Source organism: Hyaena hyaena, unplaced genomic scaffold, assembly GCF_003009895.1.
Source record: "Hyaena hyaena isolate Hyena2069 unplaced genomic scaffold, ASM300989v1 scaffold_1980, whole genome shotgun sequence".
Lineage (NCBI taxonomy): Eukaryota > Metazoa > Chordata > Mammalia > Carnivora > Hyaenidae > Hyaena > Hyaena hyaena.
The window spans coordinates 3564-13531 of NW_024082616.1; the positions used below are offsets into that span (position 1 = coordinate 3564).

Consider the following 9968-nt stretch of genomic DNA (forward strand, 5'->3'; position numbering starts at 1 on the left):
TAAAAAAATAAAAATCTAGTTTGTCTGACATAACTATGGCTACTCTGGCTTTCTTTTGATGCCCATTAGCATGATAGATGGTTCTCTATTCCCTCACTTTCCATCTACAGGTTTCTTCAGTTCTAAAATGAGTCTCTTGTAGTCAGCATATAGATGGATCTTGTTTTTTTGTGTTGTTTTTTTTTAATCCATTCTGATACCCTATGTCTTTTGATTGGGTCATATAGTCCATTTAAATTCAGAGTGACTATTTAAAGATATGAATTCAGTGCCATTATGTTATCTGTAGATTTCATGTTTGTGGGGATGTTCTCTGGTCCTTTGTAGTCTTTGCTGCTTTCCATTCACAGGGTCACCCTTAGAATCTCTTGCAGGGCTAATTTAATGATCACAGACTCCTCTAGTTTTTGTTTGTATGGTAAAGTCTTTATCTCTCCTTCTATTCTGAATGACAGCCTTGCTGGATAAAGGATTCTTGGTTGCATATTTTTCCAGTTCAGCACATTTAATATTTCTTGCCACTCCCTTCAGTACTGCCAAGTGTCAGTGGACAGGTCTGCTGCTACCCTTATGTGTCTACCCTTTTATGTTAAGGACCATTTGTCCCTAGCTGCATTCAAAATTCTCTCTTTATCTTGCTATTTTACCAGTTTCTCTATTATATGTTGTGGTGTTGTTGTATTTTTGTTGATTTTGAATAGAGTTCTCTGTGCCTCTTGGTCTTGTTTCCTTCCCCAGATTAGGGAATTCTCAGCTATAATTTGTTCAAATAAATCTGCCCCTTCTTCTGGCTCTTCTTCTTTTTGGACTGCTATGATATGGATATTGTTTCATATCATGGAATTATTTAGTTCTCTAATTTTCCCCTTGTAATCTAGTAATTATTTTCTCTCTTGTTTTTCAGCTTTATTATTTTCCATAATTTTGTCTTCTATTTCACCTATTCTCTCTTCTGCTTCTTCCATCCTCACTGTCACTGTATCTAGTTTATTTTGTATCTCAGTTATAGCATTTTTTAATTCATCCTATTTCTTAGGTCTTTGATCTCCACAGCAAGAGTTTCTCTGATGTCTTCTATGCTTTTATCAAGCCCAGCTATTAGTCTTATGACTGTCTTAAATTATTGCTCATATATATTGTTTATATCTGTTTTGAGCAATTCTCTGGCTGTGCTTTTTTTCTTGAACTTTCTTTTGGGGCGAATTCCTCCGTTTTGTCATTTTGGCTAAGATTCTGGTTTTTTCTGTGTTTTAAGAGCTTATTACGTGTCCTATACCTGTGAGTACTGCTATATAAAAAAGGGTCATACACTATATCCAGGGCCTGGCACTCCAGGAAGTGTTTTTGATGTGTGTTGTGTGCACTCTGTTGTTGCCTTTTGGCTGTTCTATCTCACTGGTCAGTTTTCTGCAGAGCTCCTCCTTGCTTGTAGTGGTGGAGTGTTTGGAACTTCAACCAGGTGTGCTTTGATGTGTTTGTTGGAGTAACCCTGGAAAAAAAGGGAAATGGAGGTGGGGAGATAAAAAGAGAAAAATGAATGGGGAAAAAAGAAGAGCAAGCAGAGAGTAAAAAAACTAGAAGGCTAAATCTAGAGAAAGAAAAAGGAAAATAAAAAAGGAGAAAGATAAAATGTGGAAAAAGAATAGAACAAAAATGTCTGATCAAAAAATATATGATTTATAAATTATATAATTTACATGTAAATTATATATAAATTTTAATATATGTATAAAATAAGAATTGACCAAAAACAAATCAGAAACTATGAGCCTGATTCCAAAAGGAAAAAAAAGAGGAGGAGTAAAGAAAAAGCAAAGCAAACAAACAAACAAATAAACGTAATAGTTGTCTGTTGGTGCCTGGGACTGGTGGCTCTGCTGGTCTGGAGGAGAGTCTGGTTATGTTGAGTCAGTCAGTCCTGCTCAGTTGCCAGTAAGTAAGTAAGCAGTTGCCAGGCAGGGAGGGGCAGGGTTTGGTGTAAACAGGTCCTGCCTGCACTGGGAGCCTCTGTGCTGATCTCTGAAGTCCCGCCTGTTGGTGTTCTTCCAAGCTCTTCTCCTTGGAAAGGCGACATTCCAAGCTTTTCTCCTTGGACGTGGGATCTCACTGTTCAAGCAGCCCTCAGAGAATGGTGGGTGGTCAGTTTGTCCTACTCCATAGTTCTCCTGAACTTTCTAGGTGCTCAGATGGGATGCAAAACATGAAGTCTTAAAGGGCACAGCTCCATGCAGCTCCTCTCCCCTGTTCCAGAATAGAGCCACTCCACTCTGCTGATAAAAGGCTTTTGGCTGGTACCTATAGGGTCTTTTGTCCTTGGGGACGCAGTAAACCCTTTTCTCAAACTACTCCAGGAGGGGAACTGTTCTCTCCCATTGCACACACTGGGCTATTCACTACAGGGCTGGCTCCCTCCTCCCCGGGAGTGTGTGTCACAGCTTCCAGCTGTGTTCCAGAGAAAGTCTCACACTTTGAAACCTCAGAGTTTCAGCTCCTAAGGCTATTTGCAAAAAAAGGAAACTGGCACTCTCTGTACTTCTCATTCCCCTGTCCATGGTCCAGAGAGGTTTTTCTTTTGTGCTAATTAATGCTGCATTTCCACAACCCTTCTCTCTTTCTCTCCCTTGTCTCTCCACAGAAAGGATTCCCTCCCCTCTGGGCCAATGCCATTTTATCTCCCCCAATTCACATACACACACCTCAGTCTTGCGAAGCTATCTCCCTCCAACTGTGGAGATCCTTCTGCCACTACACAGATTGATTTCCTGGGAGTTTCAAGTGATCTCCCCTCAATACAGCTGTGTTTGAGGGATGAGGAAAACCCTGGTCCCCCACTTCTGCACCATCTTAACTCTCTCCTCAATAAATATTTATTGAAGGAGTTAATAATGAATTATATTTAGGTTGATGTAAAGCAACTGGATTCTTAGGTGCATGGGGTTAGGTACTGAAAGAGATGATTCCTGTTGATGAACATTTAATAGTTTATTGGAAAACAGATGATCCAAAGAAACTAAACTCAAACCAAGGAGGGTCACAGACTCCTCCTCAGCTTCAGCAGCATTTTTGTTACAACACTTCTATTTTCTCCCCCTCTGGATGCTGACTACACGTTAATTGTGTTTCTGTTAGAACATTTGTAGGAAGCAAATGTTTTTGCCTATTATCTCCTCATTGTGATAATAGCACCTTGCTTTTCTCTGAGGAAATTACCTATCCTCAGAGCTCGGTCCATGACATTTGGATGGAGCCATGATTTTCTTTCCCTAGGCTCCTGGAGTAAGTCATGGACCAGTCCTGGGCAATGAAATATTCCATCCCCCTGAATGGCTATTGGATTAGGATGGCTTCGTAATTCAAGTTGATCCAGTCAGAACAAGTAAATTCTGAGATATTTGCTAGAAGTATAAGAGACACTTTTTTTCTGAGATTGTACTAAGGCTAATGTAAACTTGACCTACAGGAATCTATCATGTAGAGACAGTCTATCTGAGAATAAAGCCAACATAAGAAAGGAGAGTAGAGAGATACAGACTGATTTCTGACAATAATGTTTAATCTCCTGGATCCAGCTCTCCTTAAACCCATCCCAAGCTATTCAGTTATATGAGCCAGTAAATTCCCTTTTTTGATTGAGTTGAATGAGGTTGTGTCATTTGTAACCAAAAGAGTCCTGAGACAGTATTTAGTAATTTTGCCATCAGTTTCTTATGTTCATGGCACTCCCAACTTCCATAGAAGCCTGTTGGATTCATCTTTTCATCTCAAATTGCACTCATAGTGATCTAGGTAGGAGGTGCTTAATAAATACTGGGATGCATGGATGATGGATGGGTGAATAGATAAGAAGAAATGTCCTGGTTCTAATTGTTTATGCTTTACTTTAAAGTAGGGACTTCAGTTTTATTGAAATCTAAGTCCTGTGTTTATAAATTCAATATACTTGAAGGAAAATATACATTTAGTTACAGAAATTTTTAAAAGCCATTTTTGAAAATGAGTTTCTGGATTATCTTCTGGAGCTAATACTATCAATGATAAAAATCTGTTCTGAGTAGGAAGTTTGTGACAGGATAGTAGAGATTCTGGGATTCTGGCTGGTTTCTTAAGAAATTATATGAATGTATAAGAACAGTTAATTACAGCCAACAAGGGGGAGGTGGCTGTGCCTTAGGCTGGTTTGTAGGGTATGGCTTTGGTTTCTTATAACTCCTAGAGACTGTCTGGGGTATTGCTGTCACAGATCAGATTGCTCAGTAATCTGATAGTTAATCTATACATCCTATTAGTGTATTTTAATTGAAGACCACTACTTCTTTAGTTTCCTTATATTGAGAGTGCTTGCTATAGTGGTCCCTATATCTTCCTTCATAACTTTTTTGTGTATGATTATGAGAAAATGTTTTTTATTTTTATTTTTATTATTTTGGGGGGAAGCAAATAAGTTTTAATTTTTTAAAACAAATATATCAAAGAATCGTGCAATGCTGTCAGCATTAGATGCAATCCTGGCCCACAAGTCTGCACACTACTCTGCAGTTGGTCCTGTGATGGCAGAACCTTTCATTTCACCTTTGTTGTTTAATAATCCCTGTGATATTCTCAAAATAGAGAAACATGCCATCTTTTCTCCAGTATGACTCTCATTGTCGAATTACCACGGCTGGATGTGCCTTCTTTCTGAACTCTGGTTTGCCTTTGTTTACTGTGGCCATCACAATGTCCCCCACACCAGCAACAGGAAGCCTATTTAGTCACCCCTTAATCCCCTTTCAAAGAGATGACACACAGATTTTTGGCTCCTGTGTTATCACCCTAGCTGATATTGCCTCCTGTCGGAAGACTCAGGGAAATTCGCAATTTCACACTGGACCATACACCACGTCCCTTCTTTGACATCTTAAACACCAGAAAGGGACAGAAAAAGCAAAATGATTTTTAACTAATTGCTTAAATGGAATTATTTTACATTGTTTTGCATATTAAAATGGATTTTAGATATCTCATTCAAAGGCCTAATTTATTCCTCAGCCTCCATTAAATCCCTTGTTTTAATGTTAAATTAATGTTAACTTAATTTTCAAATAACACCAAAAAGCCTGTGGTAACTTTGTTAGTGATAAACTCATTCTAAAGCTGTTAATTTTCTCTTATTAAGTTCTTTGTTCTTGCCACCAGAAAAACATAAGCAAGACTTTCCTCCAGGCAGACTCATTTTGCTTCCATGCATTTTTCTGTGTTTCCTTGGCCTCAGGATGGCTGATGTTGTTGGAGCAGGCTTTAGGAAAGTCCAAGGTTGTGACAGAACGTTGGAACCATTGGCTCCTTGACTGCAGATGTGATGAGGTTGCACAAAGCCAGGCCCCTTGAAGGTGACTAGCACTTTCCCTGTTCCTCAGAGGCATCTGCCTTCTTATGCCTCCCATTTCCTCAGACTCTGCAAGTCAGGTCTGTGAAAACTGAATGAGAAGGTGGATTGCTAGCCCTCTTCCCAAAGGCTTACCTGTGATAGGAACTGTGACCAACTTGACCGGGGCAGCCATCCAACTGCCTATAGGACCTGCACAGATAAAGTTGATGAGTATAATGGCCGTTTGGCAGCAGGAGGCTGCATGCCCTGCAGAGTGAATGGTTGCAGTTAGTTCTGTGAATTCCCAGAGCTGTTGGATCTTCCTGAGATGCCAATTTTAAACTTTTTTTTTTTTTTTGAGATGGGGGGTTGGGCATGGGAAGGGGCTGAGAGATTGAGAGAGAGAATCCCAAGTAGGCTCTGCACTGTCAGCACAGAGACCAATATGGGGCTTGATCTCAGGAACTGCGAGATCATGACCTGAGCTGAAATCAAGAATCAAACACTTAATCATCCGAGCCACCCAAGCATCCTTCCAATTTTGAACCTCTATATGCAACTACCTAACTCAAAAATATTAGCAACTAACCCAATATTTTATAAAATTCAGTGCAGCACTGTGTGACCTTTCCAGTGTCTCTTACACATAGTGGCTGAGGTCTGGCCCTGTGGAGCCCTACTGCTCTCTCCTTGGTCTGCTCCTTTAGAACCTCACCCCCTCACTGGCCTGCTGTGTGAGTTTGGCAGTCACTTGTCTTCTGTGTCTAAGTTTGTTCTCTAAGAACACTTCAGCTCTCCAAGTAATCGAGGGATAATTATAACCATCATGATGCCACCTTCAAGGACTGGGGTGAAAATTAATGAAGTGCTTCTCACATACTCTCAAGCACCTTCAGAAGAAGTTGCTACTTTATCACAGAACGTTTTTCATCCCCTACCAGGTGGAAATTAGAGAACTAATAGGGCAATGTTTCTGGGAGCTTGGCAAGCCATCTGCATCAGAATCCCCTGGGGGCAAGAGGGGTGTTGAGAGGAGGAGGGGCTTCCTCCTTGAAAGGCAGGTTCCCAGCTCTACTCCACTCCCACAAAATCAGATCCTGAGAGAGTGGGGTTTGGGACCTTGTATTTTAAAAAATACACCTTTATCCCCAGGTGACATTAATGTCATTAAAGTTTGAAGAGATTTCTGAGGCTTCAGAGGAAAGTGAAAGGGAATTGCTGTGAAAAAAAAAGGTTTGGATTAAAAGGGAGCATCTCAGTCAGCTTCTTTGAGCCTGTGAAAATGGCTTAGTAAGATGTTGGAATTGTTTAATGTAAAACAAAAGAACAAGCCTGGAGATTTTAGGTAGTAAATATAGGTGGTGTCAACAGCTTATAAAAACCTAGAGAGCTGAGTTCAAATCCAGGAGGAGGCCAGAGAAAACTTTGCCTCTCTGAGCTTCAGTGTCCCCATACGGTTTAAGGACAAAAGGCTAGGGTACAACTCTCCCATAAAAACCTCTTGGGATCAGGCTACCACATGTAAGTCAGGAAAATAGACTTGAGGGTGTGACTAATGCTACCTGGATCTGTCTGGAATCAGATAGATAAGAAATAAACACATCTTCCAGAGAGTTCTGCCACCAAAAGAATCACCAACTGGACAAATAGAGGCCAAGGCTGTTAGCGACTTAACCTTTAAGCCTCCTCTGGCCAGGAAGCAGGCTGAAAAAACTAAATGGCTCAAGTAGAGCATATTCTCCATTTCCTTCTTTAGAGATGGCCAAGAACAGCAGAACAGAAAGGACCTGAAACAAAGGGCTGCAGAAAACAAGGCCCCAGGGGCCCTCTTGAGGGGCAGGATCAGTGTGCACCCAGTGGGGCAGCTGGAGTGTGCAGTGGGTCTGTCCCTGTTCCCCGGCTGCATGTGGGGCATGTGGGGTAAGACAGGCTGCTTCTGCCCAAAGAGCCCCAAGAAGTGGTCTCCCAGTCATGCCTTGAGGGGGTGGGCCATCTCCCTTGGGTAAAGGGTGTGTGTTCCCCACATGGGAGGAAAGCAATCTTCACATCCATGACTAGGGGAAAGGCCTATATGAGAGGATTAGCTTATTGTTCATGAATATTTGCTGCCCCTTCTGGGGTGGGGGTGGGGGTTGGAAGGGGAAGATGGGGATTATTCTCTCTCCAGGGATCTTAGGCTTTGGGCCAGTGAATTGCGAGTGGATGACTCCTGTTATTTCAGACCAGAAGCCATGTCTCTTCTCCCTGTGCCAACACAATTGGTGAAGCCCCAGATAGGGCATGCCGCTATAACCACGCCAGAGAAGGAGGGCTGCAAGAGCCATTGCTGCCTCAACCAATCCGCAGTGGGAGCAAGACAAACTGTAGTTGCTCTAATCTGGGGTCAGCAATGTTTCTGTAAAGGGCCAGGAAGGAAATATTTTAGGGTTTGTGAACCATGTGGTCTCTGTCACAACTACTCAGCTTGGCTGCTGTATTAGGACACTGGTCATAGACAACATTTAAAAAAGTGGGCATGGCTATGTTGCAATGAGACTTTGTTTACAAAGCAGAGAGTGGTCTGGCTTTGATGCTTGGCCATAGTTTGCCAACACCTGTTATAAGACATTGTGATTGGGGGTCCTTCATTTTCCCTAGGCTGCTGGATTTCACACTTGAACATATATCAGAATCACCTAGGGGCTTGTTAGAACATAGATTGCTGGCCTTGCCCAGAGTAGATATGCTTGGATGGGGGGGCCCGAGGATATGCATTTCTAACATGATTCCAGGTGCTGTTCCTTGATGTTGCTGATCCTTGACACCCTTTGAGTATTGCTGCTCTGGTCCTCTTGATTGATATATTAATTGTAAACTGGGAATAATATTAGAACTTAGCTCATGGTGGTGCTGTCCTAACTAAAGGAGATAAGGTTGTAACATTATTAGAGAAGTCCTGGGACTTTGTAAGCTCTAAGTTAGGCACTGTTACCATACACTTACATACACACTCTCTTTCCTGTCTGAAGACACAGGATAGTAAATGAAAAGAGGGCCATTTGCTTCACAGGTGAGTCCTCACTTCATCAAAGACTTTACCATAGGATTTATTTAAAGAACAAAGTGTTTTAGTCCATTTGCAATGGACTAAATGACCTTCAATGTCAACTTGATTTCCATACAAGAGAATGGCTATTACTAAGAACAGGTGGGCCTTTACCATCTCACTGAGAAGGTGCCATTGGCCCTCTAGCTTCTTTGAGGGCAAGGCACTCCAGATGAACTTGATTTCTTCAGGTAGGCACTAAAAACAAAACAATACAACTCAACACCATTTGTGGCCAGGATCGTTAGAGCTGTTCTGAGAAGGTGCTGTAAGCACTACCAGATGGCAACATGGCTTACAACTGTAGGCTTAGGGTGTTCTTGGGAGTCCAGAGGAGATCCTACTAAGCTACCTAACACACATGACCTGCATCCTCACCTGCAACGGGGATAATATGACTCATCACAGCCTTGGTGACAAGATTAAATGAGGGTGTATGTTTGATGCTCAGGAGCCAGTGAGCCTCAGGTTCCCTGCCCTCTAGAATTCCTGCCTGTTCTTTCTGGAAGTCAGCAAGGTGCAGGAGTCGAGGTTGTAGCCTCTGGCTTTAGCTATCTGAGTTCAAAGCTTCCCTCATCAATTTTGTTGGCTGTGTGTTTCACTCACATTATTTAGCTGCAGAACTCTCCAGTGACACTATGTTCTCCTCTCAGTGATGATGACTATAACCTTTATTAGACTCACCTAACCTTCATTAGGGATTTTTCCAGACAGCTTACCTTTACATATCCATCTCCTTCAGTCCTCCACCACACCCTAGAGTGGGTGCTTTTATCATCCCCATTTTATAGATAAGAAAACTGAGCCCTGGGGAAATTAAATAATTTGCCCAATACGGGCAGCCTGCAGGTGGTGAGGGCTGAATTCCGATCTTGTGTTTTGGGAGTAGAGTCCACCCTTTTGGCTGTGACACTGTATTGTTTCAGTCTCAGCACTTACTCTATCTCCTGGTAGTGTGCTTTGGGGCCTACCTATGCCCCCAGGCCCCATGAGGCTTCCTTCATCTGTGCCTTCTCAGTAAATTTTTGTTGAGGGAATGTAGGAAGGTATTAATAAATGCATGCGAGAATGTTAATCTGTCTTCAGCCTCTGGCATGTGCCCAGGCCTTCCTGGGGAAAGAGGCACAGACACCAGTGTCTCCTTTCACACCGCAGTGCTAAGAACAGACTGTGACTCGGCTTGGGAGCTGCTCCCAAGTTCCCCCAGGTTCTGGTGACTGCCTCCCACCCAGTATCAGCTGTAGGCATATCATAGTTGGGCCTGTGCAACATTAATCTTTTTTTCTACCTCAGCCAGCTAAATACACATCTGAGTCTCCCAGAAATGCTTCTAAGGATGCACTACCCACCTCTCCACAAGCACCAAGCTTAGTGGTAACACTGGAACTGACAGATTCAGCCCTAAACTTAGGCTGGTTGTTCTCAGACCTGTGGAGAGAGAAGGATATTACCTTCCCTTCATGGAAGAGGAGAGAGCAGCCGGTTCCCTGAGCAGCCCAGCCTGAAGGGCACCTCTGGTCAGCAGCAAGGAAAAGC

The 9968-nt window shown here is 42.4% G+C and overlaps 1 pseudogene; it reads right to left on the minus strand.

The window, feature by feature from the left end:
• Nucleotides 1–4444: 4444 nt before the first annotated feature.
• LOC120227073 lies at nucleotides 4445–4896 on the minus strand (annotated as a pseudogene).
• Nucleotides 4897–9968: the final 5072 nt, after the last annotated feature.